Source organism: Cynocephalus volans, chromosome 10, assembly GCF_027409185.1.
Source record: "Cynocephalus volans isolate mCynVol1 chromosome 10, mCynVol1.pri, whole genome shotgun sequence".
In the NCBI taxonomy this organism is placed as follows: Eukaryota; Metazoa; Chordata; class Mammalia; order Dermoptera; family Cynocephalidae; genus Cynocephalus; species Cynocephalus volans.
The window spans coordinates 79,784,185-79,811,127 of NC_084469.1; the positions used below are offsets into that span (position 1 = coordinate 79,784,185).

The 26,943-nt window shown below is 39.8% G+C and overlaps 1 pseudogene; it reads right to left on the reverse strand.

The window, feature by feature from the left end:
* Window positions 1-15,801: 15,801 nt before the first annotated feature.
* LOC134387454 (transcription elongation factor, mitochondrial-like) lies at window positions 15,802-16,795 on the reverse strand (annotated as a pseudogene).
* Between the last annotated feature and the right edge of the window lie 10,148 nt (window positions 16,796-26,943).

Genomic DNA, 26,943 nt, shown 5'->3' on the forward strand with positions numbered 1-26,943 from the left:
TATTTCAAGACAGAGTCAAACAATCACACAAAGGGTTAATGGCAATTACAAAGAAAAGGAGCTCACAGAAACAGTTTGCCTGGCCAAGAAACTGTAAACAGCTTTCCCATTGTCTTTGCCTTCTGTGACTATTGGTCATTGTTTGGCCTTTAATCTGGAGACACTATAGATATAAATATAGCTATCTTTATAGCATTGTATCTTTACAGCCCAAGATAAAACAATGCATCTTTGTACCTCTAATCTTCATATTTATATAAAGATATCTTTATTTGGGAAGGTTATGTATGTGCATCTCACACATGAATGTTGACCGATCATAAACTTTTAGGCATTCATACCCCATGTTCAGTGTCTCCCATGTGCCAGGCACTGCTCTAGTACTGGGTATACAGCAGCAAACAAAGGGAGAGCCCACCCTCCACCCCCAATCCCACTCCCCAGAGAATTTACACTGCCAGATATAAAACCAGGAAATAAGCAAGTACATAATCACAGAAATAGGTCAGATAATAACGAAGAAAAGTGAAGCAGGTTGAAGAGGTAGGGAGTGTGGGCGGAGATGCTGCTTTATCTGCAGGGGTCAGGGGAGGCCTCGAGGATAAGCTGACCATGGAGCAGAAGCCTGGGCTAGGGGAAGGATGTTCCAGGCAGAGGGCAAAGCAGGTGCTAAGGCCTGGCAGCAGGCGCACGCTTGGTGGGTTTGAAGCACAGAAAAAGCCAACAAGGCCGGAGCAGTGAGCAAAAGCAACAGAGTCCAAGACAGTGTCTGAGGGGGCAGGGAGTGGGTGAAGATCAGGGGCCTGCTGGCTTTGATGTTTACTCAGAGGGTGGTGGGGCCCCTGGAGGACCGTAAGCAGAGGAGTGACATGATCTGATGTACTAGTTAACAGGATCATTCTGGCTTCAACATGTGGAATAAAACAAAGACCCTGAGTACATTTTATATCCTCAACTAGACCACACATCTCTCTCAGGTACCTTCAGGAGCCAGGCAGCAGTAAAGGAAATAAACAACTGAGAATGGAGAAGAATGTGGCAAACAGGAGCCTGCCTGCTGGTCTACAGGGGCAACCACTACTCAGCTCTGCTGCTTGATGAACTTGAGAGAGATGAGCATGTGGTGGACATATCATCTTTAAAGTGAGGCTGGATTTTCAAGTGAGCTCCCCTGATTTTAAACTGTGTACAGTTAAACAAAGCAAACTTGAGGCCAGATTCTCCCACAAGCCAGTAGTTTATACTCTACCCTGGATCTCTTATCAGGCAAGGAGAATTCATACAACACATTTTTTTGCTTTTTATTGCATGGCTGCCGGGAAACTAAGAGATGAATTTAATTTTAAAGCATTGTAACTATACTGCATACAATTCTTGGCAAAATCTTCTCTCTTCTTCCATTTCTCATAGTTTAATATGATTTTTAAATGTCCAGTTAAAAACTGTGTGCATTTTATTATAAGCAACCTCAAATTATGTTAAATGTGGAATAAATGCTAACAAAATTAAATTGTAAGAGAGAAGCTACTATGACCACACTCCTTTGTAACCATGTTTTATAGGTACTCAGGAAAAAGAAAAAGAGCAACCTGCCTGCTACTTTGATTCCCTAAAAAGGCATCTCCAACTCATGACACTTGGAACCCATGCAAACCATATAGATCAGGGAGCGGAAAGCATTTGCATCTCGTGTGCCAATTCTGGTCAGCTGGAAGTGGCTGCCAAAATCACTTGTGTTAAGGAGGAATCTGAAGCCATGCTTAAGCTCAGTAGGAAAGTGCAGCCTGGTGGATTAGGGATGCCTGCTGTCAACAGAGGTTAGGCCTTTTTCCATCCTATGGGGAGGACAGGGCTGATGTTATCCCACTCCCTTCTAATAGAATTGCATACAAGGGTCGAGGTGAAATCAAAGGCCACCAACGGCAGGCTGGTGGAGCTACAGGATCTTGGATGAGTCTCTCAATTCTCTGGGCCTCAGTTTCCTCATCTGTTAATATGGAGGTGGTAACAGCAGTATCCACCTCATAGAATTGCTTTGAAGATTAAATAGGTAATATATGTGAATTATTATTTTTTTTCCAAAGTAAATGCACTTACAGTGAGCAAAATAAAATATGCATGTCTGAGATAAGATAGCTTTCCAGGTAAATTTGGGCTTTGAGAATGTAAAAGAACTAAAGTTTCTAAATTAAGATTTAAGATTTTAAAATTCCATTTATGAGTAAGAGCTACAATAGCTTAGAATCATTTTACAATCTAAGTGTACCCAGAATACTTTTTCTTTAATTTCAAGGGTTTATATATTGTTCAGTAAGATTCCTTAAGTGTTTCCTTTTCTCTTCCGCCATTCCCCTCTCCATCCCCAAAAGCAGTTTCTTATCCATATTTTGGCAGATCAGTTTTAAAAAGAAAAGAAAAAAACATACATAATTACAACTTATAAGTATGTTGTGGAAATATATATAACTACAGAATCACCTGCATCACATCTAACATATCACCTTTTGTGTGTGTGTGTGTGTGTGTGTGTTTTAATTTTATTTAGTCGATATACAATGTGGTTGATTAATGTTGCCCATTACCGAAACCTCCCTCCCTCCTCCCTCTCCCCCCTCCCACCCAACAATGTCCTTTCTGTTTGCTTGTCATATCAGTTTCAAGGAATTGTAGTTGTTATGTCTTCTTCCCACCCCCCACCCCCCCGGTTTGTGTGTGTGTGTGTGTGTGTGTGTGTGTGTGTGTGTGTGTGTGAATTTATTTATTTATTTTTAGCTCCCACCAATAAGTGAGAACATGTGGTATTTCTCTTTCTGTGCCTGACTTGTTTCACTTAATATAATTCTCTCAAGGTCCATCCATCTTGTTGCAAATGGCAGTATTTCATTCATTTTTATAGCTGAGTAGTATTCCATTGTGTAGATATACCACATTTTCTGTATCCACTCATCCAATGATGGACATTTGGGCTGGTTCCAACTCTTGGCTATTGTAAAGAGTGCTGCAATGAACATTGGGGAACAGGTATACCTTCAGCTTGATGATTTCCATTCCTCTGGGTATATTCCCAACAGTGGGATAGCTGGGTCGTATGGTAGATCTATCTGCAATTGTTTGAGGAACCTCCATACCATTTTCCATAGAGGCTGCACCATTTTGCAGTCCCACCAACAATGGATGAGAGTTCCTTTTTCTCTGCAACCTCGCCAGCATTTATCGTTCAGAGTCTTTTGGATTTTAGCCATCCTAACTGGGGTTAGATGGTATCTCAGTGTGGTTTTGATTTGCATTTCCCGGATGCTGAGTGATGTTGAGCATTTTTTCATATGTCTGTTGGCCATTTGTATATCTTCCTTAGAGAAATGCCTACTTAGCTCTTTTGCCCATTTTTTAATTGGGTTGCTTGTTTTTTTCTTGTAAAGTTGTTTGAGTTCCTTGTATATTCTGGATATTAATCCTTTGTCAGATGTATATTTTGCAAATATTTTCTCCCACTCTGTTGGTTGTCTTTTAACTCTGTTAATTGTTTCTTTTGCTGGGCAGAAGCTCTTTAGTTTGATATAACCCCATTTGTTTATTTTTCCTTTGGTTGCCCGTGCTTTTGGGGTCATATTCATGAAGTCTGTGTCCAGTCCTATTTCCTGAAGTGTCTCTCCTATGTTTTCTTTAAGAAGTTTTATTGTTTCAGGGTATATATTTAATTCTTTAATCCATTTTGAGTTGACTGTACTGTATGGTGAAAGGTATGGGTCTAGTTTCATTCTCCTGCATATTGATATCCAGTTCTCCCAGCACCATTTGCTAAAGTAGCAGTCTCTTCCCCAGTGTACAGGCTTGGTGCCTTTGTCAAAGATCAGATGGCTGCAGGTGTGTGGGTTGATTTCTGGATTCTCTCTTCTATTCCATTGATCAGTGTGTCTGTTTTTATGCCAGTACCATACTGTTTTGGTTATTATAGCTTTGTAGTATAGCTTAAAGTCAGGTAGTGTTATGCCTCCAGCTTTATTTTTTTTGCTCAGCATTGCTTTGGCTATGCGTGGTCTTTTGTTAGTCCATATAAATGTCCGGATAGTTCTTTCCATTTCTGAGAAAAATGTCATTGGAATTTTGATGGGGATTGCATTAAATTTGTATATCACTTTGGGTAGTATGGACATTTTCACTATGTTGATTCTTCCAATCCAAGAGCATGGGATATCTTTCCATCTTCTTGTATCCTCTCTAATTTCTCTCAGCAGTGGTTTGTAGTTCTCATTATAGAGATTTTTCACCTCCTTGGTTAACTCAATTCCTAAGTATTTTATTTTTTTGGTGGCTATTGTAAATGGGCAGGCTTTCTTGATTTCTCCTTCTGCATGTTCACTGTTGGAGAAAAGAAATGCTACTGATTTTTGTGTGTTGATTTTGTGTCCTGCTACTGTGCTGAAATCATTTATCACCTCCAAGAATTTTTTTGTAGAGGCTTTAGGCTGTTCGATATATAGGATCATGTCATCTGCAAACAGGGACAGTTTGACTTCATCTTTTCCAATCTGAATGCCCTTTATTTCCTTCTCTTCTCTGATAGCTCTGGCTAGTACTTCCAACACTTTGTTGAATAGGAGTGGTGAGAGTGGGCATCCTTCGCTAGTTCTTGTTTTTAAAGGAAAAACTTTCAGTTTTTCCCCATTCAAGATGATATTGGCAGTGGGTTTGTCATATATGGCTTTAATTATGATGAGATACTTTCCATCTATACCTAACTTATAGAGGGTCTTTGTCATGAATGAGTGTTGAATTTTATCAAATGCTTTTTCAGCATCTATAGAGACGATCATATGGTCCTTGTGTTTGACTTTATTAATATGGTGTATCACATTTATCTATTTGCGTATGTTGAACCAACCTTGCCTCCCTGGGATGAATCCCACTTGATCGTGCTGAATAATTTTACGTATGTGTTGCTGTATTCTGTTTGCTAGTATTTTAGTGAGGATTTTTGCATCTATATTCATCAAGGATATCGGCCTGTAGTTTTCTTTTTTGGTTATATCTTTACCTGGTTTTGGTATCAGGATGATGTTTGCTTCATAGAATGAGTTTGGGAGATTTGCGTCTGTTTCAATCTTTTGGAATAGTTTGTAAAGAATCGGTGTCAATTCCTCTTTGAAGGTTTGGTAAAATTCTGCTGTGAATCCATCTGGTCCTGGGCTTTTCTTTGTTGGGAGCCTTCTGATAACAGCTTCAATCTCCTTTATTGTTATTGGTCTGTTCAGATTTTCTACATCTTCATGGCTCAGTTTTGGGAGCTTGTGTGTGTCCAGAAATTTATCCATTTCCTCCAGATTTTGAGACTTGTTGGCATATAGTTGTTTATAGCAGTCTCAAATGATTCCTTGTATTTCAGATGAATCAGTTGTAATATCACCTTTTTCATTTCTAATTTTTGTTATTTGAATCTTCTCTCTTCTTTTTTTTGTTAGCCATGCTAATGGTTTGTCAATTTTATTTATCTTTTCAAAAAACCAACTTTTTGATTCGTTGATCTTTTGTATTGTTTTTTGGGTTTCAATTTCATTAAGTTCTGCTCTGATCTTAATGATTTCTTTCCGTCTGCTAACTTTAGGTTTGGATTGTTCTTGTTTATCTAGATCTTTAAGGTTAAGTGTTAGGTTGTTCACTTGCCATCTTTCCATTCTTCTGAGGTGAGCATTTAATGCAATAAATTTCCCCCTTAATACTGCTTTTGCAGTATCCAATATATGTGAATTATAATCACACTCAGCACTTAAGAAGAGAATTATTAGCTTTTGTGATTATTATTTTTAATTGATAGTTATTCTTTTGGTTCCCTAGTTTAACTTCTTTCTTATTTGGAGGAAATTGCCCACTTTCTGGGTCATGGAAGAGCAAAGTCCACCCCCTTCAGCAGAGGATAAAAATGGCAGATATTCACCCTCCCAGGATCCCTTGCAGCTGGGGCAGAGGCATGTAACCTTTGTTCCACCAATCAGAAACATTGACCCCATATTATTAATCAGATCCCTGCAATACAAAAAGGATGGGATTGGGCAGCATTCTTGGGACAGTGGTGGCCTTTGCAGCAAGAACTCATCTCTGGAGCAGCTGTGGCAGAGGCTAGAAGAGCAGCTGGTGGGGTCACCCCAGCAGTGTCAACATAGTGGTGCATAGAAGTGGTGGCATTAGTGCCCTCACCAACCTTCCTATGAGATGACTGGGACAGTCCCCTGGCTGTTTGGCCTCTGAGCCTGGCTGTCCTGCTCTCCTAGGGATATGGTAAGCCACCCATACTCTTGAATTTACTTCTTTTCTGCTTAAGTCAGCCAGAGACTGTTTCTGTTACTTGCCATTAAGAACCTTTCCTGATACAGTAATGCAGGGCAGAAGCATTTCTCAAAGTTCTGGAAAGACATGAGTTTTAATTCTTTTAAATTACTGACCTCAGACAGAAGCCTCTTCCACCCTGACCAGGCCAGATTGGTGTTAGAACTCTGCAGCTGGCATCAATGGGTATACCCCCACCCTTTACCAAGATGCTAACAGATCATACCCAGCCAAGGCTGTCACAAAGGACCCTAGAATGTCTGCTTCACCTACTCCTCCTGCCTGGGCTCCCCGGGGAAGAGCGAGCAATGAGAAGAAGTGGTGGAGGAGGAGAACGAAAACAAGAAGCTCAAGACAGCAATATGTTTACTTCATTAGAACAAACACAAAGATGTGTGAGGACACAGAAAAATTTGGCAAGTGTAGCCTAGTCCCTGCCTAGAGAAAGCCCACCAGAGAGAGAGGAAACCAGAGCTGATATCAAGGGGCTTTTAAGGTATTGTTGGTAAATAAAAATCAAGCAACCTGATATCTTCAGCTAAAACCTCCCTTCTGCAGTGCCCAGTGGAGTCTCAAGCACACACTGGAAGCCACAGACAGGCTGTGGTCACCGATCATCCTTTCCTCTGAGATTGCAAAAACATGGTGGGAACTAGCCCTGCCAAACAGTTGGGAAGAGCGGGCTTCTTTGTGAGGCACAGGGCCTGGGGTGGGCATCAGAACCACCTGGAGGGCTATCAACATGCAGATGACAGGGCCCCACCTCAGAGTTTCTGATTGAGAAGTTCTGATTCGCTTCTAGAAGATTCCCAGGTGATGCACACACTTTGACGTGGCTTAGGATGAGCCACTTCTAGTTTCTCCATCTGTAAAATGGGTGTTGAGACCCACCTCACAGGTGAGGAACTTTCACATTCGGGGACACGAAAGTGCAGTATACTGAACACTGCCATCAAATCGTGAGTTGTTCATAAAGCTAAACACTCACAAGTAAGGTACTGTTGAACCCCTGTGGTGTGCTCAGCACTGCTGAGAATACAAGAGAACTGCCGAAATGATCCCCATCTCCCCACACAGCGGCTGTTTCCTTCCTTCTCTCAGTTTCCACTGCACAACCTTTGGTTAAGTAGCCCCATTTTACAAGAGGAAACAGTAGTTCTAAGGTAGGAGGGACTTCCCGAGGCCACTGAGAGAGGACACTTTCTGGGGTGCCCAAGCATCTTCCAACACACTGCCCACCTCTTCCTCTCAGAACTGCCTTCTCACCCTCAGGGGTTCACTGGATGTCAACTTTGTGCCTTGTGACCCTGAAATTCTGGCCAGAGATGTGGGATCAAAGGTTGACCCCTGACCTAAGCTGGTCCAATTAGCATCTCCCTCCTGGGAATTTAGAACTGCTATTGATAGACAGTGACTGAGTAACCATATGTGGACCAGACAATGTCAGTGTGAGAAGGGAGAGCAATGAAGTCCACACACAGAAGCAGCAGCGCAAGGACCAGAGTGTTCTGGAGCTTCTAAATTCCTGTTTCCAGCAACTTCCTAGGACCCTACTACATCCCTGTCCTTGCATTCCGTTAAATATATATTTAAATTTTTCAAAGTTTTAAGTAAATGAATAAAGCAATATATTATATATAATTATACATATATAGATACATGTAAATTTAAATTTTTTTAAGTAAAAAATCTTAAAAATAAGTTAAAAGTAAACAAAATGTTTAAAAAATAAAGAGACTAAACTTTTTGGTTTTGTTTTATGTTTTGCTATAAGTGAAAGAAAGCTTATCTCAAGTGACCTTATATAATAAAGATGTTACTGAATGTCATTCATGTCACTGAAAAGTCCAGAGGTAATTCTGTCTTTAAATAGGGCAGATTTGTTGACTGAAATAATATGGCCAAAGACTCAGTTTCTCTCTCTCTTTTGCCTTTTGTGATATAGAATTCTCAGGGACCACAGATTCCTTTGTAGCTCTAAGATTTTTTTTTTTTTTTTTGGTGGTAGCAAAATGACTGCAGCAGTTGTAGACCTCACACCATAACCCACGTCATCCAGAGCAAGAGAGAATCTCTTACAGTTGGCCTTGCACATGTCCTGGGATTTACTCTCATTGGCCCAAACTAGACCATGTGCCCATCTCTGAAACCATCACTGTGGACAAGGAGATAAGACATACTGAACCAATCAGGACTCTCCCTTGAAGCAGGGGGTGGGGTCTATTCCTCCCACACCATCTGATTGGAGATGGAAGAAAGAAGCATTCCCCAAAGGACAATCAGGCACTTTTGGTAGGAGTAGGAGGCAAGGGATAGATGTCTTGAAAGCGACCAACACATTTCCACTATGTCCTATTGCTTCAATAAATGTGGGGGTTTGTTTTGCTGTTGTTAATCTTTCTTTAGTTAATTTCAAACTTTTAACCGAAAAGTCCTGACTTTATAGGTACATGTGATCTTCATCCTTCATTTTCACTAATTTATGCTAATATATTTCTGGGAAGACTTTGGGATACTCTTGCCCAGTTTACATGGAGAGAAGGGAAGGAAAACCAAATCTCACTCATTCAGGGTGATGGAGAGAAGCTTAGCTAGCCTTGGTAAGGATTTTTGTCTCTACAAAAATTTAACAGAAATATAGTTATTCAGTTATTGGGACCAATAATAAGCTATAAACAAGTTCTAAAAGAATGACACTAAGAAAAATTATGAAGATTAATAGAAAATACTTAAAATGCAAATCCCATATATTTTGTAATACTTTGTTAACTTATAATCCACTTTAATGAAGATTCTCTTTCCTGACTCATATTGAAGGAATGTTAACTTGAGTAATTGTGACCCCCAAAAAGACTACTTTGTTCTACTAGATTCCTTTGACTCATATAAATATTCATGTCATATTTATATAAATATTTGCAAAGGGAAAACTTTCAAAATCTTATTTAATGAAAATAGTGAATACCATTTTAAAACCATCACAAATGATTAAGCTACAAATAATGCTGTATAATTTGAGGGACGGATTCAGTCGCCTGGGAAAAAAATGCCAGAGACAATAGCCGAGCACCCTTTTGGGAAATGCTGAGTCACCAGTGTGCACAGGGGCAATACCATATGAAGAGCACAGACATCGAAAACTCGGAGTCAAAAAGCAATTAGAAAAAAGTGGACTCAATACAAAGATGTTTTAGGAAAACCTGATCAATTTATTTCTCCTTTATGTTTGCACAAGGGGAATATATTATTAAAATCCATGTCTAAAAACATGTACACAAGCTGTTTCAATACATTTAATTTTAAAATTCTAATGCTAATAAAACATGGCATGTTATTTATTTAATGACATTTTTTTTTCCTTCTTAGTGGTATGTGAAATGATCACCTTGTGCTGGTAACATTCTAATCTAAGAGCTCACATGCTATAACCCTACTGAGTTATTATTGCATTTATAGGTATTTTTTGCTGCTATTGGCCACTCTCCGATAAACCATAAACTATTTCCTTTTTCTTTCCCTAATATATGTGCATCAGAGTTAAAGTACATTAAGGCTTAACGTTTAGCACATTCACTGATTAGGATATTATTTGAGGTTCTATCCAAAAAAGTAAGTGCATTTTACAAACAATTTTACAACAATACAAATGCCATTACAGTAAAACTTTTTTCTGTGGTCAAACACTCTATTTCATCCACCAAGAATCTAAGATCCGTTAAACAAAACATGCTAACCAAATTCAAACACATTACCATTTACTGACAGGCAGTGATGACTCCAATGCAAATGGGAGAACAGTTCAAATAAACAAATGCTTAGTGTTGTCCAATGAAGTGTAAACGGATAGGAACAAATAAGTGAGCAAATTTACTTCCTGCTCAGACGTCAGTTCCCTATTGGTTGGTCTTTAACTATGCCTTCAATGCCTCTATCCGGATGGGATTCATCAGCCAAGCTGCCTTACAACTCTGGCTGTTTCTAGAAAATTAACATGAGAATTAACGCTAGAAACATGTTAAAGCATGATCATGACTCTTGCAAATCCTTCTCCTTCATGGTTGATCATCCCATTACGTCATAATTATCATACAGCTATAGCGTAAGTACATAGTTATTTCCTTCTCTTCGTCCAGATGGTTGGTTACACGATAATTACAGTATGTTTGTACTTACTGTGTTTAATTACCAGATAATCAGGAAGAACATGCAAATTGCTAGGTGGTTGTAACACAGTACATGGAACCAAGCAAAACCTGTGTATTGCATATAAGTAAACAAGCTCTTACATTGGATTGTGCACTGTAATCTGTGACGACAAGAAGGCCTGTTATAGGTCCATTGGGTGGCTTAATATTACACTTGCTGAGCTTGGATTAATGTCCAGATTACAAGGAAATGTAATGGGAGAGATTCATGCTTCCACACCTGCCAGAGGGACTATGGGAACTGGCCGCAGGAGTAGCAAAGCACCAAGTCTTAGTTCTGGAGTCCAGCTCTTCCAACCTAGTGCACTCCAGTCACCTGCAAGCATCTATTCTCAGCCCAACAATGTACCTGCCCAAGTGCTGGCAGGGAGAGATGGCAAACTACCAACCAAATAAACTCCACCAGGAAACAAACATTGCTCCAGGGAGAAGCCAACTTATAGTTCCCTGTTGTGTGCATTTTGCCACCAGTGCTGTAGCTAAGTATATTTTCCCCATTCATCATACCAAAGGGAGCTTCCCACATCAATATATTCTGATCAAGTCACTGTTGCAAATTGGCTGCCTCTCTAACATACTTCCTACTTTCCCCTTCCACTTGGAAATACATGTTGTTCTAAAGAAACCAACTTCATCTCTGCATCTAGGAGTAAAACTTATGACCTTTACAATCAACATATTTTCTAACCCTGGCTACAGGGATTGGTTTAAGGTTGGACATAAGCGTCAAGCTGCTTAAGCCAATCTTGGAGCAGAACATTTTCTGGAAATGCCAGAAGCAAGGCATGCTCTCTTCTTCCAAGATGTAAATGATGAAGTCTGAAGCCTTGAGAGCCGCTGAAAGCCATCCTGCAGCCATAAGAAAGAAACTGGGTCTTTAACATTATTGAGCCACAGGATGTTGCTTTACCTGAAACCTACATCTACAGTTTCCAATCATAGGATTTAATAAGTACCTTTTATTGCTTATGCCACCCTGAATTGGGGTTTCTGTTATTAACAGCTAGAAGCACAATAACTTACATTGCCAGATTTATCTCCCTGGTTTGCCAGAAAAAATTCCATATAGGTTTTTTTCATGAAATCTTCTGCACTGCTACCTGGATGTGAGCAGACTTCATGCTCTGATACATCATTCCTAAAGCTTACGCATTGATTGCTTTTCCTTCTAATACAAGATGGCATCCTAGAGTCTACCTATGGGAGAGGCAGCCTAATGCCTAGGAAAGGAGAAGCAGAGAAAATGTTCTTCATCCATGGGTGGGGTAGGGGTGGGGGACTCATCAAACTCCTGCTCTTTTCCCTCAGAGAAATCTGGTAGGAGGACTCTGAGGCAAGCCAGGTGGAACCTTACTTGAGGTGACTCAAGGTTATAGGCCAGGATAGAGAGGATCTAAGGACGCTGATAGGAAGATAACTGACTTATGAAATCAGAGGGCAAAGCAAAGGCATAATGGCAGAAGGAGTGGAGAGGGGCTTTCAAACAGAAAGACAGAGCAAGGTGTGCAGGGTGGTCCTGCAACCATAGTGAAGAACTTGCACTGGGTCACCCTGAACAAGAGGCCTGTGATCTGCCTCAGTGTCAAGGCTTGAAGCAGGCATATCAGGCTGGATGTTCATTTGTGGCCCACACACTCACTGAATGTGTCTAGCTATGGAGTGCCAGCAACTGTCCCAGACATCAAGTCAAAGATACCTACACTCATGTGGCCCTTGTCCACCTCCTCCTGTGTCTATCAAGTGAGGCAAACAATGAAAGAAGCAATTGCAATAAAACATGGTGCTGCCGGTCTAGAAGAGGTACCAGGTGTGGTGGGAGGATAGAAGGAGAGGAAACCAACCAAACTCAGGTTCAAGAATGACGTCCTGCAGGAAATGATATTAACACTGAAACCTGAGGGATGAGGAGCCTTAGGCCAGGCCTGGGCAGGTGCAGAAGAAAAGAGCATTGGTCAGGAGTCAGGAGGAGTATGCAGACTTCCAGGAACAGGAAGGAGTTGGGTGAAGGCAGAGAGGGGTTGGGAAAGGAGTGGGATGGGAAGAGCAGCCGCCAGGGCAAACGGGGGCCAATTTCCCAGGGCCTCGGCCGGGGGCAGGGAGCTAGTGTTTTATCTCAGGAGCAGTTTCTAACAGGCAGAATGACATAATCAGACATGCCTTTACCCATATTTTGTTCCAAACACACATTGCTAATCCCATTTTCAAAGGTCTTCTTTGGGGGGATAAAGGGAAGGGGGACAGAATCCATAAACCCCCAAACATATTTTCCTGTAAACCATATGCAGCAGAAGAGAGCAAGCCGTGGCTTTCAGATGTTAAAACCTACTTCAACCGCCAGCCCCTTTCACAGCTGTTTGATGTTCAAGACGCCCTTGGAATACTTTCAATAAATCTTTTTAACTCTGTTTTTCCTCGAAGCAGGAAGCCTTGTCCTCAGCATGCGATCAGGCTGTAAAATCTGGCATTTTCCAGACTCTACTCCTCCGGCATGGTGGAGCTCCCAACCATCCAACGCTCTGCTTCTCTCTGACCAGGATGCCTCTTGCCCACGTGGACGCATCGATACCTCTTTTTCTGGTACCGTTAAGCTCAAAGAGGGACATGAACCCAGGATGCTATTGGATTCAAAAAAGCAAGATGTGTTGTGAGTCAGATGACCACAATTACGCACTCAGCTGGGCTCTTATGAACCAAGACTAATAACAAGAAAGAGCAAGGAATGGATTTTTATTTCCATGAGCTGAGTCACGGAAATATGTTTGGGGTTTTGTTAATACAGTCCCCATTCCTTCCTGACATTTCTTCTATTTTCTTTTTTTATGTGACTAATAATAATAATAATAATCAGAGAAGATTATTAATAAGAATAATAATCGGTAGCATCAGTGACAATAATGGTTACCATTTATTGAATTTACAGTGTGCTGGGTACAGAGCTAAGCACCTTAAATAAATTACCTCATTTAATTCTCACAATAATCTTGTAAGACATAATATTATATTTCTACTTTACAGCTGAGAAAACTGAGTCTGAGAGGTGACCAGCAGCTAGTACTACAGGGAGGGTTTGAACTCAGACCATCAGACTCTAAGGTCTACAACACACTTGACCTGAGGGACACACATTTTTTATGAATTATTAAGAAGTCAGTCCCAGGTCCCCCTGTCCATTAGTGTCTGTGATGCCCAGAACAGGACAGATATCTGTCTCCTCCTTTAGACCCACAGTGCTGAGCCAAGTGAAGCCCAATCACCTGGGCCAAGTTCTCATTAAAATGTGTGTATGTTTGGGGGGCCTAATGATTATTTTCAGTCCCAGTTCCTGCTTATTTGGTTTGGGTCTTGCACGATTAATTAGGAGCCGAAATTAGTGAGAAGGGAAACACGTGTCCAGCTGGTCCTCCCAGATGTTCCTGGAAACAAACTCTCCAATTTGCACAGCGTGACAGTGTAAACATGACTTGGGGAAGCCGCTGCACACTGGTTCAGTCCCCAGCACTCCTGGCAGGAAGGAACCCAGGCCTGGCTAGTCATCTGTGTTTGCCCAGGTCTGAAATGGTGTCTCCAAAGTGTGTACTGATCCTGTTCTCTTTGGCTCTGACATGGGTAGCCACAGTTACACTTTCTCACCTGAATCCCTGAAAAGAAGGGAAGAAGGAAGACTAAACTCAGAGCAAGAGAGAGAGAAAGAGGGAGATGAGGAAAGAATGCAGCCACCCCTAATGAACAGATGATGAGCAGGAAACATTCTTCAAAATCCAGTACCATGTGCATTTCATAGACACCTGCCAAAAAAAAGGGTCTAGTAGTCCACTTTTCCTTCTCATCCTATCCCTGGTGTTCCTTTTGTCTTCATCATCTATCTTTCCCAGCCTCATCTTGCTTAGAGTGGTGACTAAATGAAAGTAAATTGGAGTCCATCAGGCTCATCCAGTATGTCTTTCCAAGATGATGTCAAATGCCTTCAGGGGGACCCTCACCTTCTGTGGCCTCTACTTGCAGGAAACATGGAAGAATGCACCAATATTGAAGTGGGAATTCCTAGAAAGTCTACAAATCAAAGAGCACTACGTTGTCTCTCTCCCAATGTACTGGGCACCTACCCTATGCCAGTGCTGGGCACGGGAGTCGTACAGTGAACAAGGTAAGCACCATCTCCATCCTCAAGGAGTTTATAGTCTCGTTGTTCTAGCTTCCCTGACCACAAACTTGACCGAGAATGTTGCTCCATCAAGAAGCTGCAATGCTAATTTACATACAGTGGAATGTTACTCAGCCTTGAAAAGGAATGAAATTCTGACACATGCTACAATATGGCTGAATCTTGAAAACATTACGCTACATGAAATAAATCAGACACAAAAGGACAAATGCTTTTTGATGTTCTGGATAGTAATCTTTTATCATATATATGATTTGAAAATGTCTTCTCTGATTTTTGTTGGTTGACTCTTTATTCTGCTGATACTGTCCTTTGACACGTTTTAAATTTTAACAAAGTCCAATTTATCTATTTTTTCTTTTGTTGACTGTGCTTTTGGTATTATATACAAGAAATCATTGCCAAATCCAATGTCCATAAGCTTTTCCCCTATGTTTTCTAAGAGTTTTTACAGTTTTAGCTCTTACATTCAGGTCTTTGATCCATTTTGAGTTAATTTTTGTATGTGGTGCTATGTAAGGGTCCAACTTCATTCTTTTGCATGTGGATATCCAGTTTGCCCAGCATCATTTATGTCTTTTCCCCATTGAGTGGTCTTAACACCCTTGTTGATAATCATTCGCTCACACATGGCAGGGTTTATTTCTAGGCTTGCCATTCTATTTCATTGATCTATATGTCTGTCTTTGTGTGTGTTTGTGTGTGTGTGTTATCAATTGTCTTTAGCTTCATTCTTCATTAATGAGCATCACACAGAAAAATCATTATTCCTTATTTTAACAATATGATAATAATGCAAATCCTTAGTATAGATGCTATTTGCTTTTAAAGGGAGATAACATTGTTCCTTGTTTTGGCTGTTTGGAGGAAATCTTATTGTTTACCACTAAAACATGAAAGGCACAGAATCTCAAAATATTTATTGATTTGGTCTTGGCTTATATTTATGTAAACCATTCAATAGCTGAAAGTCTGACTTTAAAGATCCAAATACACTCAAAATGTGTTTTCTTCTCCATTAACATGGATGTTCAAAATAGTTGGTTTTACAAATTTAGAGCTAATAAATATAAATTAATATAACATTAGAGCAAGTACATTAACCTCAGAATTCTAAAGGTCAGTGTGAAAAACTGCTAATTCATAGAAGGCAACAGCTTGTAATGATGATCATATAACTCTTTCATGATGTGTGATTCAGTAGAGGAAAACATCTGTCCATAGCAGACTGCTTTACCTGCTGGGAAGAACACCCAAGGCTCTACCTTCAGAACAGACTTGGAGAGGAACTGCTTTGCTAGTTCTTTTCCACTAGTCCAAGAGTCTCTCCTCGTCATGTTCAAAGTGCTTTCCCACTGCATTCATGCTCAGCATCTGGTGCTGGCCATCCTAGGCATGGCTTCCATGACATGAAAATATAACGGTATAAGAAACAGAGATGAGTTCAGAATGGAAAGTCCAGTTTCTTCCAAACATAGAAATCTGCTGTATGCATCGTTAGGATGACTGAAGAAATCTCTCCTAAATAGGCCAAATGATGAGCAGATTCTGCTCATTAATCTCCAATGATCAGTCCAGCCTGGCCAATTTACAATCAAGGTGAGCCCAGGCAATTCTTGAAATAAAAAAAAACAATAGATAGGATACTATTAACTGCCTGAAGTCTCTTTCTATGTCTGATTTGATAAGCTTTCCCAAGAGCCGGTTTCCCTATGACCTTCTTTTTTTCCTTCCAGTCTCTGGACAAAGAACCGAGTTATAGATTCTAATGGTAGTTTCATACTGGAACAAGGGAACACTCATTAAACTCTCCAAATGGCCCAAACTTTTCTCTGTACTCTACAATATTGATGGCCTTTCTTCTATGAAGCAGTTTGGAAATTTCAAGTTCTTTATTTGATGCTGTATTCAACACATGCAAGATGTAAGCCTGCTGTTCTGAACGGAAGAGCTTGTCAAATGCATTTCCAGTCTCCTTTACATTTTCAATGCAAAATGCAACATTGGGAACAAATTTCTCAGGTGCAATGAACTTTTTCGGACAGCAGGAATTATGTAGGGCTGACCCCAATGGAACTGGGAAACATCTCCATCTCTCTCCTGCCATGAGGGGGTGCTCATCTTCCAAGTTCTATATGTCTGTCTTTATGCCGGTACCACACTGTTTTGATTACTGTAGCCTTGTAGTAAGTTTTGAAATCAGGAAGTGTGGCTTATCTTTTCATTTTATTAACAATGTCTTTCAAAAGCAGAAGTTTTAAATTTGATGAAATCCAATTTTTTATTTTATGGATCATGTTTTTTGATATCATATCTAAGAAATCTTTGACTTACCTAAGGTCAAAAGATTTTTCTTCTGTTTTTCTAGAAGTTTTATAGTTTTACATTTTACATGTAGACCTAGAATTCATTTTGAGTTAAATTTTTTATATGTTGTGAGGTAGGGATCTGAGTTAAGTTTTTTGCATATAGCTGTCCAATTATTCCATCACCATTTGTTAAAAAGACTACCCTTTCTCCACTGAATTGCTCTTGCACCTTTGTGAAAAATCAGTTGCCAAAAACTCCATATGTTTGAGTCTGTTTCTGGGCTCTCTACTTTGTCCTGTTCATCTATTTGTCTGTCTTTACATCAATCCCATGATCTCTTGATTACTGCAGCTTTCTAGGAAGTCTTGAAATCAAGTAGTATTAGTCCTATGTGTTATTCTTTTATAGAGTTGTTTTGGCTTTTCTAGGCCCTTTGCATTTCCGTATGAATTTTAAAATCAGCAAAAGCCTACTGGAGTTTTGACTGGGATTGCATTACATCTATATCTACAGACCTATAAGTCAACTAGAAGAGAAGAATATTGAGAATTCTGACCATGAACATGGTATATCTCTTCATTTCTTTAGATCTTTAATATCTTGCAGTAATGATTTGTAGTTTTCAATGTACAAAAACTACAAAAAAATCCAGCTTCGACAGGTAACAGCTGTGTAAGTTTGGACAATTTCTGCTACCTTTCTGAGCCTGCATTTTATCATTTGTAAAGTGGAGTTTGACCTTATGGGGTTGGGAAGCATCTATGAGATAACCCATAAAAACTACCAGCAAGGATTCTGATCCTATACCTGATAGCCAAAATTTTTAATTTTTTAAATCAGATCTGTCTTTTTAATCAGATTTAATGCAAGTATTTTAAACAGGGGACGGACATGATCTATTTTAACTTCTAAAGGAAGAATGAGAGACTGGAAGAGGACAAAAGTGAGAACAGGGAGACCAATTATGAGACTAGTACATAGACCATGCAAGTGTTGATGGTGGCTTGAACAAGGACGGTGGCAGAGGAGATGGAAAAAAAAAAAAGCTGACCTGAGATACAACTAGGTTAAATCACATGGAATTGCCATTTTTTGTAGGTCATAGCAACTATAATATTGGCAACTTCATATGGTTCAACCTAATATTTTGGAGGTAAGTGAGGACTCGGGACTTGCTAGTTGATTAGATGTAGGGAACTAATGGAAAGAAAGGATCAAGAATGGCTCTTAAGTACTTTGCTTGAAAAATGAGTGAATGATGATGACATTTACTCACAGTGCAAAAACTAGGGACAGAAGGAACTTTGCAGCTCCATTCTCCCTGCCTTTCTCTTTATTTTCATTTCAATTTTCTTTGTCTCCCTCATCTTTAGCTTTTCAGGGGACACAATTATCACGGGCTACATGTTTACTTTTAAACATGCATTTTTCCCACCTAGCTCCTTGTCTGACATTTTAATGACTTTTGCTGGCTTAGCTTTTCATGGGCAGGGCATACAGAAAGAACATATTTTCTGTGCACAGTTTGAGGTTCGTGCATACTCCCTTAATTTTAATGCCATAGCAACATTCCCTTAACATTTTATTTCTTTGAGACTGGCCCTCATCTGGAAGGGTTCTGGGCCACATTTTCAAGCAATTTGGAGCCGATCGTCATGAGGCTCCTGAGTTTATGGAGGGAAGGCTAGGAACGCATGCTTGAGTTTATACTCAAATTACTATCCTAAATGACTCCATGGGGGGTTTCTTTTAGGGGTCACTGAAAGCCAGAGTGGAATGTTTTTCCTTCTTCACTTTATCCCAGGCCTTGGGGCACGAGAACCATAAATGCAGGTAATGTGTTTTATAGCCAGATTCTCTAAGTTCATTTTTTTACCTCTCTCCCCACCCCCAGTGATACTCATGAGACGCCACAGAGCTGGGCTGGAGACTCACTTCATACAGCCCTGTTTCTGCAAAGGCTAAGAGATTTGGGTGGCTGAGCAACACAGCAGGGTATACCTAAGGAGCATGACTCTTCCTGTTTGTGGCTCAGCCAGACATGAGTGATTGCTCTAAAGCCCAAAGGAGAGGTTCGAACTGAAAAGGGCTGCTGATAAGGTAGTGAGCTCCCCCATCACTGGAGGTGTTCAAGCAGTGTCCAGGCAATTGCTTGACAAAGATGTTTGTAATTGCAGCTTTATGTATCTGACAGCATTGAACTATAAACTTTTAAGTTTCCTTATAACAGAATTTTTCTGAGACTAAACTATCCCTTCATTGTGTCAACACATATTTATTAAGAACCTACCATGGGTCTGGGAATTAGATCCTGCAGATAAAGCAGTGAACAAGACAGACATGGACTCCTTGAAGAGCTTTCAGTCTAGTAAGAGTGACAATCATAAGTAATTCACGATGAGCTGATGAAAATAATTGTAGCTATCAAGTATAGGGTCAGAATCCTTGCTGGTAGTTTTTATATATTATCTCATAGGTGCTTCCAAACCCCATAAAGTCAAACTCCACTTTACAAATGATAAAATGCAGGCACAGAAAGGTGGCAGAAATTGTCCAAGCTTACACAGCTGTTACCTGTCAAAGCTGGAGCAACAGCTCAGACCTTTGGGTCTCCAAGTTCTAGGCACTTAACTGTCCCTCTGGTTAAGATTCTTCCAAGATCAAGTGAAAGCTCAGGTCCTGAAGGCCCAGCTCTCCGTGTGCTCTACCTCTGTCTTACCTCAAGAAAGGTAAACAGTACAGGTCTACTCAACCCTTTTCCCCTCACCCAACATACTAGTCCTCAGAGGCCTTCAAATAAAAGCCATCTCTGCCTTATGCAATTAAGTTTGCCAGCTCAAAAAAAAAAAAAAATTATAATAGCACATTTTACTTAAAACCTGAGGCTTGATACTTGCCAGATCTCCCACTGTCAGGTTAAAAGCGAATTGGGGGAAAGAAAAGTTGAGAAGAGTTGGTGAAGTTCCTACTGTGTGCTCAGCCCTTTAAGGGGAGAAGGTTGGGCAGCTGGAGAGTAGTGCATAAGGAAAATAAAAGATATGCGACCTGCCCTTCACCAACTTAAAACTTCACTGCAGAGATGAGAGAGAATAAGCAGGTGGTAGGCAACAGAGGACCAGGGAAAGGACTAAGACACGGCATCTATGATATCTGGATCTCACTGTGTGTCCTTGGACAAGTCCCTTTGCCGCTCTGTGTCTCCAGTTCTTCATCTGTAACAGTGTTTCCCAGTAGAAGTTCCAGTGATGATGAAAATGTTCTATATCTGCAGTGCTCAATACAGTAGATATTAGCTACATGTGGCTTTGAGCTCATAAAATGTGGTGTGACTGAGGACTAGATTTTTAATGTTATGCAATTTTAGTTATTTTTAATTTAAGTAGCCATATGTGGGTAGTGGGTACCATATTGAGCGGCATAAATCGAAGTTAGGAGTTAGAAGGCTTTGTCTATTCAAAGTAATATATTGGGAGAGAACCTAAGAAATGTGGATTTTGCCTCTGGACTGTCTTGAAATAACATAGCGGTAAAACACTTGGGGTCTGGAGACAGGGGCCACATCCCAGCTTTAACATGTCTAATTGTGAGGCCCAGGAGAAGTCCCTTAGACTCTCAGTGCCTCAGTTTCCTCATCTGTCAAATGAGAATACTAATAGCACCTAGTTCACAGGGTTGTGGTAAGAACTAAAGGAGATGTTGGTTGGCACTCTCTCAGAACAGTGCCTGACATCTGGTAAATGCTCAACAAATGTAGCTGCTTTTTAAGAATTATTATTGTTATTATTATTAATGGAATTCAGCATTACTCAATCTTCTGGAATCACACCTTGCCCACTAGCAACTCACTCTTCACCAGGGAGCCATCGGAAACCTCTAAAAGCCATCTTCTTGATCGCAGTGGCCAAAGTGCAATGACAAAGAATGAGATCCCAAAGTCTAAGCAAAGAATGTTTCCCATTTTAATATGTATGGAGAGACTTCTTCTTTCCAGCACCTCACAACACTTGAAAAGAGTTTAACATCTTTACAGCATCAGCACCCTGGAGATCTTTACCAAAGGAATTAAGATTGTTCTTGGTTTTCCAGATTAAATGGTAAGTGCAAATCAGCGCGATAATGATTCGGGTGACACCTTCCAATATTTTTGTCTGAAAGATTCTTTTTAAGGCTGTTAACAAAATTCAGATGGGCCTGACAAAGAACACAGAATTTTCTTTTTCTTTCTTTCTTTCCAATGCATTTGAGAAGGGAACAAAAAAAAAAATCCTTCAAGTTATGGAAATCCGTTTTTAAGTTGCTTTGGATTCAATTCAGTGTAATGATTAGTATGAGATTTCTGTGTATGGACAACCCCCTACAGAGTGTCACTGATGTCACCAACTTAGTGTGTGACTGTGGGCAAATGTCCTCTTTTGAGCGCTTCTGTTTCCCCATGAATACAACAGGGATTTGGACTGGAGGTGTGGAGTGGTTCTTTAAAGGCCGTTTTAGCTCTAAGAGTCTAAGCTTCAATGAAACTCTTTCTTTTCAGATTGACAAAATGACCTGGTCATAAAGGACTTGTCATTAACAACACTTTCCTCTCAAGGCCTCAAAATTTATAGATCAGGAATCAAAAACTGCAACACCTCCAGTGGCCGGGCAGGTCACAGAAATGAGTGAACTGGGCTGGGTAGACAGTATCATGAACTGGAGAACCCACGCCTCATCCACAGGAGGCTATTGCTGTGTGGCTCCAGCTTATGTCACCACGTGGGAATGCGAGCATTTGTGGACACATCTTCAGCTTTTCCAAGGAACACCTGAAATATGAATTTTTAAGTAAAACATACCTATGTTAAATGTTAGCTCAAAGAAATACAAAAACAAAAACAAAACCTGTGGACCAAGCAAAGAATATGTATAGGATAAACTCTGTCTACACCCCTGCCCCTCCAACACCAGGTGTAGATGGTTGAGCTAAAAGGGCCGGGGTCCAGGACAAATCTTGGAAGGTGATTTTTAGAAGAAATCCAGATAACAGGCTAGTTCTTTTAATTTGATACTTTCCACTAAAAAAATCAATACAATGACCTTTGACCAAAAACAGTGAAGTCCAACCTGGACTGAAAAACAAAAGCAAACAAGATTCCTGCTGATTTCTGGGGTTTAGCTCCTCTGTGTTAAGAGTTGACTTTCAGGAGCCCTGTATTACACTTCATCAACTTTCCAGGTAACTAAATTCAAATTTCCCAGTTATCTTGAATTCCTGGGCAGCAAATCATTCAAGAAATTCCCAATACTGAGTCATAGAATCACTTTCCCAGAAATGTTAGGAAACAAACATCCAAAGCACTGTGAGATTCACATCTAAACCATCCTGAAAATGGTGGAAGTTGGGTCACCTTTTACTCCCTACCATAGCAGCCATGTCCTTCCTAGAATTTATCATCATCTATGATTTAGAAATATTTTGGTTTCCTTGTTTATTTTCTGCATTCTCCACCCCACTAAAATGGAAGCTCCATGACAGTAGGGCTCTTGCCTATCTGGTTTACATCCATTTCCCCAGCTCCTATAACAGAGCCTAGACCAGTAGGTTTCCAACTGTATATTTGCTAAATAAGAAGTTAATAAATAGCACTGAGGTTATATTTCATTGTCTCCAGAAACAGGGAACATATTACTTCCCAAAGCATTTCATTATTTCTTTGGACATTTTTGCCTGATAGAAAGCTATTCTAAAACAAGTCTGAATTCAGATGATTTTCATTAGCCTCATTTTATCTTTTGGGGTTACACAAGCTAAGCCTATATTCTTTTTCAGTTCACAGGCTCCAACTCATGGGTTACCGTGGCTCCTGTTTGTGTTTTTTGTTTTGTTTTGTTTTGTTTTGTTAATCCAGACAAAACATGTTCATTCCTTCATTTTGATCTCTTAAAAGGAGAGAATGATGATTGGGGGTAGAAGAGAGATGCGAAGAGGACAGGAGGAAGTCAGTAAATCAGAAATCCTAGTCACAGTGCATGGTTGACAGTCTCACTGGCACTCTTACTTTCAGTATGTACTTTAAAGCCAGATGGTCTGGTTTTTCAAAATGTGCATTTCTCAGTCACATTTGGATACACACATTGAAAAATAAGCCTGTATCTTTGGACCCAGCCACATTTCCATGTGAATACAACAGAAGGATACATTGGTTATGCATTGAGAGAATGTCTTGGGCCCTGCCAACCTTGAGATTCTAGGACTCCATGAAGAACACCAACCACTGTGTGTGGGTGTACACACACTCACATGTGAGCTTGACTGTACAGATGGGCTTTTTGCCTAAACACATGGCTCTTAAAATGCCTTTTAAAAGGTCCAGAGCCAGTGGCCCAGAGCCAGGGAGACATACGCTCAGGAATGGGGTTGCTGTCCTTGAACGACCTATACCCCTTTGGTGTCCTGAAAATGATTAATCTTTATGGAGTACAGGGCTGTGCTTCCTTTACCTCCCAAGCTTTCTGCTTAACTTAAGCCTGTTAGTTATCTGAAAGAATCTGGATAGAGTGTAAATTAGGAGGCCCAGCCCTCTCCCAAGGCCTGGACACCAAGCTGCATATCTAACTGGAACCTATGTGCTACTCCAAGACTTTGCACTGGTAAGGTCCAGTGCCCTAGAAGGGGAAACTTTTAAAGCACTAGAAAGCCAGAGGAGGAGAAAGAGTGAATATGCATGCTATGTGATTAGCTGAGCCTCTACATGAAGTAGAGTAAAAAAAGCAGCACATATAAGCAGAGCTGGAGACTGTATATGCTTGAATATTAGGCAAGCTTATTTTTCTCTAAAATTATTTCTAGTGTAAGAAGGAGTTGGATTATATATAAATCTGCTCGAGGTTTCTCATGTCATAAAAGACTCTCTCAAATACTTTATTTTGAACAAACAGTACTATTTCAGGAAAACAAGTTAGCCTGAAATAACTTCAGCCAGCTGGTTTGAGATGCTAGGAGAGGTCACCTGATACAATCAGTAAAGAAAGGGCAAAGACATTTAAAACACATTTAGTCATTCTTCCTGAGGGTATGAATTTACAAGAGGAAGTTTTGAATGTTGTTGTACAAGTGCTTTTAAATGATTGGTTCAAAAAGTAATATAGTAAGTTACTAATGATGGAGACCATGAACAGAACTTGTGCATTGAGATAAAATTTCCAACAATGGCATCATTCACACATTCAAAATGTGCAGTATTAGACACAAACAAGAACGTTTCAAATACAAGAAGATATAACAGCTATAAACATATATGCACCAAATAATAGAGCCCCCAAATTTATGAAGCAATAAATGACAGAAACGAAAGAAAAACAGACAATTCAACAATAATAGTTGAGGACTTAAATATTTCACTTTATATAATGGATAGAACAATTAGACAGAAGGTCAACACAGAAGTAGGATATTTGAACAGCACTATAAACTAGTAGACCTAACAGACATCTATAGACTATTCCACCCCAAAGCAACAGAACACACATTCTTCTCAAGGACACAAGGAATGTTCTCCAAAATAGACCATATGTTACATCAAAAAAGAAGTATCCATACCTTTAAAAAGATTTAAATTATACAAAGTATTTTCTTTGATCACAATGAAATTACATTATAAATCAATAACAAAAATAAATTTGAAAAAAAATGTATAAATATGTGGAAATTAAACAACACTCTTCTGTCTAAACTGTGCACCAAAAAACAAATCACAAGGAAAATTTGAAAATACTTTGAGATGAATGCAAATGAAAACACAGCATACCAAAATTAAAGGATATAGCCAAAATAGTGCTTAGAGGGAAATTTGTAGTTGTAAATTCCTTTTTTTAAAAAAAATCTCAAATCAATAACCTAAGCTTACACCTTGAGAAACTAGGAAAAGAAGAGTAAACTAAACCCAAAGCAAGCAGAAGGAAATAATAAAGATTAGAGTAAAATTAAATAAAACAGAAATGCAGCAGAGAAAATCAATCAAATCAAAGGTTGGTTCTTTGAAAAGAACGTCAAAATTGACAAGCCTTTAGCTAGACTGACCAAGAAAAAAGAAAGAAGATTCAAATTACTAAACCCAGAAATGAATCAGTGGACATTATTACTTACCTTACAGAAAATGTGCAGTATTCATGCTTTTCATAGACATTGAGAAGCTGATTCTAAAATTTATGTGGAAAGGTAAAGGAACTCAAATAGCCAAAATAACTTTGAAAAAGAAAAACAAAGTTGGGGGATTGACACTCCCTGTGTCCCAAAACTCAGCACAGGTGTCAGATTTCGTGTACAGTCATCTCTGATTCCCTCCAATCAGTTTTCAATACCTTTCCTCCAAGTTCCCATAAAAACCTGTACAAACTTGTAGCAGGATACTAACTGCACTGTATTGTGTGACCTGCATCTTGAAAACACAGATGACATCCTTCCCTCTTGTACCCTCAGAACTCAGCAGAATGTCCAAAACCAAAAAAGATGGCTAATAAATGTTATTTTGAGTGGACAGAGGGATGGATGGATGGATTATGACTTTAGAATACCTTATCTATGGGCCGAGCCCGTGGCGCACTCGGGAGAGTGCGGCGCTGGGAGCACGGCAACTCTCCCGCCGCGGGTTCGGATCCTATATAGGAATGGCCGGTGCCCTCACTGGCTGAGTGCCGGTCACGAAATAGACAAAAAAAAAAAAAAAAAGAATCCCTTATCTATGTACAAATGGATGAAGTAGTGTGGTTTCTTAGATGGTTACCACAGATGGAATACTAGACGGGAAACCAGGAGATCCCCTGCATCCCCCCGCCCCTGATCCAGTTCTACCGTGAAGACCCGTATGACTTTTGACAAGTCACCTCCTAGTTCTGATTATCAGAATCATCTGGAAATTTGTGAATTTTAATAGATGATCTAAATGTCATCTAGATATAGGTCCTATTATCCTAGGACTAAGAGGGTTCTTCTGACTATATCCAGTGCATTTAGCATTTGATGGAATTGGCCTTTTAAAATCTAAATTTAGCAGACCTATACATTAAATCTTTCAAAGTGATCAAACCAACTGTGTATCTAAACATAATACTCTTTCTCAAAACCTTTGCATAAATTAAACTCAGTACCTTTCTAGCTCCTTAGAAAATTTACATAACACTCAGTCAGCATTCACCACAGTTTTCTGGCATTTATAATTTGTCAGCCACAACAATATCACCCTATAAACTAGCCCTAAATTCCATTTTCTGTTACTGATGTGAAAGGACATCATAGATGGAAATTTATGGGGTGCCTTAGATTTGACAGACAATCATGTGGTTATAAGAAAAGGGCAAAGAGATCTCCTCTGTTATTTGAAATCATGGGTCCTCCTGTAAAACCTGGGTATTGTTTTTAAATGCACCATATCAAAGAAAAGAACTGCTCAGTCCTTTTCTTTTCTCTCAGTTTCCAAGATATTCTAGCTCAAAACTGGATTATTTCTCAGAACTTTTGTAAACAGAAAAAGAAAATGGCTTGGCCTAATTTAGGAATTATAGCTCTTCTTAAATTTTTGACAAAGACACCCACTCGATTTCTCATTCTGACTCCAGCCACAAGAGATTTGACCAGGACTTGACTTTCAACATCTTTGCCTGGACCAACATGGTGGTTTAAATCTAGTGCTTGGACACAGACACAGACTCTTGAAGTTACTTAATTATCCCATCATTGCAGCAACCAAAAGACTATTACAAATCAGTGGGAATGCATTCAGTGAACGGTACAGAAACATTAAAGGATGCCTCTGTATGTATTTGGTTGATGACCTTGGGACATATTTTCATAGTGTTAACTCCAGCATACAGCCTATGCCAGAAGGCTTGAGAATTTCACTTGTGAGCATAAGGTGAGCTCCCCAGTGCATTCATACCCCAGTGTTCTCCCTGACCAACTGTGTGCCTGTG